At 37.4% G+C, this 6,038-nt stretch overlaps 1 long non-coding RNA gene across 3 annotated transcripts in view; it reads right to left on the bottom strand.

Annotated features, from left to right (window-relative positions):
• LOC107655312 (uncharacterized) overlaps positions 1-6,038 on the bottom strand; it is a 48,691-nt gene that overhangs the window by 10,795 nt on the left and 31,858 nt on the right. The gene's annotated exons all lie outside the window — the stretch shown is intronic.

The following is a 6,038-nucleotide window of genomic DNA, read 5'->3' as shown; positions in this document are numbered from 1 at the left end:
TCCTCGAACTTCCCGCTGCCCTGTATCTTGGTCTCTCATTGGCTGTAGGTCATCGCCGATGTGTTTTTCAGTCAGAACTCATTTCACACAGCGTGATTGTGAATCGCCGACGCCCGTGGAATATTTGGCATGCTAAATATCTGGAGCTGTCGGCGATTCCCTCAGATCGCGTCTTTGATAATTCACACTGCGTGATTGTCACTCGCGTGAACGAGCACCGATTTGCCTCCGATGTCGGGCATTTGTCGGCGATTTCGCAAAACCTGTTGGCGAGTGAAAAATCGGGCTAAAATCGTGCAGTGTGAACTCGGCATAAGGTTATTGCTAATGCTCATATAAAGGTTAGTGATTTGGACAAACCTCTAAGATTAAAGGGATAGTTCACCCAGAAATGGAAACACACACACAAAAAGATGATATTTTTAATAATGTTGGTGACCAAACAGTTGAGGTAGCCATTGACTTCCATAGTATGGAAGAAAAATACTATGGGAAACAGTGCTTACCTGAAACTGTTTGTTTACCAACATTCTTCAAAATATCTTATTTTGTGTTCAGCAGAAGAAAGAAACTCATACAGGCTTGGAACAACTTGAGGGTGAGTAAATAATGACAGAATTTTCATTTTTGGGTCAACTATGCCTTTAAGGCCGCGTGTCCACCAAAGCGTTTTTTTTCCAGAGGTCGGCGTATTTTTTCAATTGTTTTCAATGGGAGCACCGCGTTTTTTAAGATGCCAAGGCCCTCATTTATCAACAGTGCGTAGAAAAGGTTCTATATTTTGTCCTACGAATGAAATTTAGAATGTGCCTAAGTACAAGAAAATCCGTATTATCAAACGTGTGCACAAAGTTTTTACGCACATGAGTAAGCAATCATTGTTGATAAATCCCACATGTGCGTAAGTAACATGCTCGTTCACGTTCACAGTCATTTGCATTCGGAAACGCCTCCAATGAACCATATATGGTGACAACACCTCCCTTTATAAATCGCGTGAATATATGTGTCCTCACCGAAATCATGGGAAAGAAGGCGGTACCGACTGAGAAGCCATTCTGTGCTCTCACTCTCAGCGTGGTCTTTGAAAATGCATTCTCTGCAGAGCGCATTGTTTGCCAAGTCTTCCAATAACACAAGATAAGCCATTGCACTGAGACAAACATTTGTCACAGCTGTCTTTTATAGGGTTTGATACCAATTACGCAACTTGTCTGTTTAAAACCAGACAAATGATAAATTGAGTGTTTTATAATTAAAGAAAACACAGGACATATGTGGATTGCTTATTGCATACTGTGACACTCTTAAATGCTTTTTATGTGTAGTGTCACTATTCTACCACTAGATTCTCTGCGTAAGCATGCTCAGAGGTGTGCTTATATTTACACACATTTCTACGTATAAGTACAAGTGGGTAGATCCCACACGTTGCGTGAAACTGTTCTTACGCACTCATTACGCCCACATCTGTGCGTACGCACTGTTGATAAATGAGGCCCCAGGAGCGTGCCGAGCGCTGAGCGTCTTTTTCACGCTGAGCGCTGAGCGCTCGGGCGTTTTTTCTCGGTTTTTCACAGTGGAGGTGGGGAAGGGGGTTATATATAACATACATGAAATCACACCCTGGCAGATCTATACATGTAGAGCTGGGGAAGGTGGAGGGTTTCTGAAGCGTGCTGCGCCATGTGAACAAAGATGTGATTATATCAGATTGAGTTAGACCCTATCAGCCTGCACCATCTAGAGTTTCATGACAGAACTTTGTAAAAATTATACCTAAAGTGATGCAGCGTCGAGAGAAGAGGTGCAGAACATCTTAGCATTATATAGAAATATGTTAAAAATCACTTAGCACAACTTAGCAATCACATAACATGTTAAAACCAGAACACCTTAGTAACTGTATAAAAGCAATATGCTATAGCACATGCATCTCTCCAAGATATATTTTAAAGAGTGCTTCAAATAGAAAACATCTGTTGAGTACAAACATCTGATAAACAACTTTAAGTTTTTTTTTTTAAACATACAATCTAAATCATCAACATATTGATGAAATTTGCTAAATGTCTATTTAACATCTGACAGGAAATATCTTAGAGACGTATCATGCATTGCAGATGAGCAAACGCTCTAAAAAAATCATCTTCCAGATAAAAACATGCACCTGATAGATGTTTCCGCAATGTCTGTGTATTACTTTTTCACATGATAGCACCATTTACAAATTATGTACAAATCTACAAAAAATCTACAGAATATGTAAAAAAACAAACAAAAAAAAAAATTTTAAATGTATGCTTACAATGACCTGTTACACAATGAATTCACAATTAAATTTTCACAAAACGGAGGTTACACTCATCATGTTCGTTGAAATGATTAATGGTTCTACTTAATGGAACTTTCCGTGCAATAATTCTGCGAGCTCTATTCCTCTCACAGTAAAAGAGTTCTGTTTTGATTTGGATCACCATGAATCTTTGTGAGAGCTCCTATGACCCTCATCTTTGGTGGGCTGAGAGTGGTGCCTTGCTCTACACCCCTGAGAGAATAAACATACAGAGAGCGGCTCCAGTCTCTGAGACACAGATGCCCTCAGATGGCCCACATATCCAATTAGCTCACTGGATCAATATTGGGCCCTATTTCAGCCCTAATATAGAACAATATGATAGATAAAAAAAAACAAAAAACAGACAGCATGGTAGATTGTTGGGTCAAACATTACCAGTTCAGTTGCTGGTATTTAGGAACATTGTCCATTTAAATGTTTCATTTTGCGTCCTAATGCTTAATCACTTGCTGATTTGATCATTTGGATGATCAAAGCCACAGTGGCTTTGATCATCAAAAATATTAAGCAGCACAACTCTTTTCAACATTGATAATAGTAAGAAATGTTTCTTGAGCAAAAAAATCAGAATATTAGAATGATTTCTGAATGATCATGTGACACTGAAGACTGGAGTTATATATATAGAATTGTATTAAATTTATATATATATATATATATATATATATATGTGTGTGTTTTCAATAAAATATTTTAATTTAGAACCAAAAAGGGTTTTAAACTTTAATGTCAATGGAGAATCTCGTTCCATTTCACAAACACCTATAGAATCAATAACTTTTTAAAATTTCCAAATGATCATATATAATCAACTCAAGAACTAAATGGTCTTATATATAAAGTGTGTTCTTTGCTAAACTCTAAACTTAAGGTGCACCACTAAACTACTGAGAGAAGGCCAGCTCATAAAATCACATAACCAAGTGTTAGGAGAAACATCTGAGACAAAACCGATACTACAAAACCTCCAAATAACACAAAATTTAAACACAACAGGGCATCAGTAACATCATGGACAGCAATCTCTTGGAGGTCATTGGTGTGCATCATCGTATAATGAACTATATGAAGAATATGACTGTATAGGATGAAATACACACCCTAAAGTAAACTCGACAACACATTTTTATAAACAAATCAAAGCTGAACACCAAAATAAGGTCAAACGCCTCCCATAGCTTCTAAAAACACAGATCTAAACATTAAAGAATATTAGTGTACAGTAGACCACCTCCACTGCTTACATAGCTGCAGGATTAAGGGCTTGTATGACAGAGTTTTAAGAAGGACTGCAGCTTTTCCAAATGCAAAGAGTTGGGCTTCTCCTTATTAGGTCATTGATATTAATACACCAATGTTATTTAGGCATTACTTAAGTGTGCATGTGATCAATAGACTGCTTGCAAGGGTCCATGAGCAATTCCAGCTGTCTACTCGTGCAACAACAAACAGGTGGTGGACAGGTAGTGGAAAACCCTGACCACAAGTGTTTGGGTTGTTACGTTTTATCAGCACATTTCATCCCAAAGTACTATAAATGTTTAATTCATTGACTTAGAAGTTAAAAGGCAACATTCCTTCCACCTAATCCAAAGGCAAGATCTGTTTTATTCTATTCATAATTATTCAGCCCATTATGTTAACTCTTTGAGAAATAGTGGGGCTGTAATTTTGCCCGGTGTGTACATTGTGTCCGCTCTGCATACAGATGTAAATCAGAAGTGGAGTCCAATAAAGCCGATGAAGACTCCTATAGTTAAGTAGATACTTCATACAGGCTCACCAGAGCTGACTTGCTGGTTGAGCGACTCTAATTCCTCTGAAGGAAATTCATTAGGATATGTCACTCCAACTAACCTGCAAGCCTTATATTGTCAGACTCTGTTCCATGTTTTGTGTGTGTCCTGCTCCCCATGTGCCTTCCCATGCCCTTATTTGGTTAGTTTCCTGTTCCTGTCCTGATTAGTTTATTTCATTTGTCCCAGGTGTTTCCCTTGGTTTTATTGCTCCCAGGTGTGTCTCGTCATCCCCTCCTCCTGTGTGTGTGTATAAAATGTGTTCCCAGTCCCAAGTTCTCTGTCCGCTGTGAACGTCTTCGTGTAAACGTCTTCCTGAGTTCGTCTCCCTTGGTTCCTGTAAATAAAGTCTTGGTAACGTATTCTCCAGCGTCTCCTCGTCCCTCGTGTGTGTGCAACGTGACATATATCACATGAACACACACAAACATATACATTAAAACAAACCGCACCAATATGACCGCCACCTCTTAAGATGACTGTTAATACAATAAATGTATGAACGATTTAGACGGGAATGAAAGGTTAGAATTTATGGTTAAAGTGTGTTTGGTTATAATTGTGCTGTCTTGGGCGGGCGGCAGGGAAGGCTTAGAAGGCCTCCCACAATCCCCTTCTCATGTTTGGAATTTATACTGTGCTAGAACTAGACTATATTCTCATCATTAATCCAAGGCCCCTTTAATGCATCAAAATACACACTTAAAATTATTCATTTTGGATAATAGTTACATTTATGAAGGACTGAATAAATTTTATTCTGTCTGCCAAGTGTTGTGTGAACATCAAAAACATATTCCAATCTGTTACTCAATATAAAAAGTAACTCGTTGTTATATTGGTAATATTTATGGAAATGAATGCGTTAAGTTTGTTTTTTTTTTTTTTTTTTTTTTTTTGCTTTTTTTTATGCAAGAAATTCATAATAATGCACAAAATATTTATATATACATTATATCAAGGAATCCTAAAAAATATGGTTTCCACAAAAATATCAAGCAGCACAACTCTTTTCAACATTGATAATAGTAAGAAATGTTTCTTGAGCAAAAAATCTGAATATTAGAATGATTTCTGAATGATCGTGACACTGAAGACTGGAGTTATATATATATATATAGAATTTTATAAAAAATGTTATATGTTTATTTTAGTAGTTTTTTTATTTTATTATTATAGCGCACAAACAACAGAAAACAAGATACAGACGAAATGTCATGACAGCATTCTACCATTGTTGTATTTTTCTAAAATCGGGGTGGGATGCAAGAAAATGCTCAGTGTCACTGATAAGCATGACATAATCAAACTCTCTAGAACTACATTACCCATAATGCTCACACATACAACAACAATAATGCGTTTGAAACAATAGGTTTAAAATTGTATTTATGAGTAAATAAACAATTTTCTTTATTTCTTAGTTTTAAATAATTTTGAGGGGAAACAAAAGGTCAAGTTTGAAAAAGGGTTACTTTTTCCTTTTTTTTTTTTTTTTTTTTTTTTTAGAAATGCACCCCATTAAGGTATCTGGGACCCCCAAACATAAAGACATGAAAGTCAGTCACACCAAAACATGAGGTTTGAGCTAGTTCCAGATTAGAACAGCTTTTACAGGCGCAGACCGCTCGTCTCTCAGAGGAGGCAGAGGGAGTTGAGGCAAGAGACAGACTAAGAGCGCAATACATCTGAACGTTCAAACAAATTATAGTTTTGTGCCACCTATGTAAACAGCAATGGACTCTTGGCTTGATACAGCCAAGAGATATGGCCCTGCCCACAGAGCCACTGAGTCTAGACTCCAGATTTGCTCACACACACACACACACACACACACACACACACACACACACACACACACACACACACACACACACACACAC

Source organism: Sinocyclocheilus anshuiensis, unplaced genomic scaffold (assembly GCF_001515605.1).
Source record: "Sinocyclocheilus anshuiensis isolate Anshui unplaced genomic scaffold, SAMN03320099.WGS_v1.1 scaffold1096, whole genome shotgun sequence".
NCBI lineage: Eukaryota > Metazoa > Chordata > Actinopteri > Cypriniformes > Cyprinidae > Sinocyclocheilus > Sinocyclocheilus anshuiensis.
Note: the sequence above shows the minus strand (reverse complement) of the source record. Positions and strands in the feature narration are given on the sequence as shown.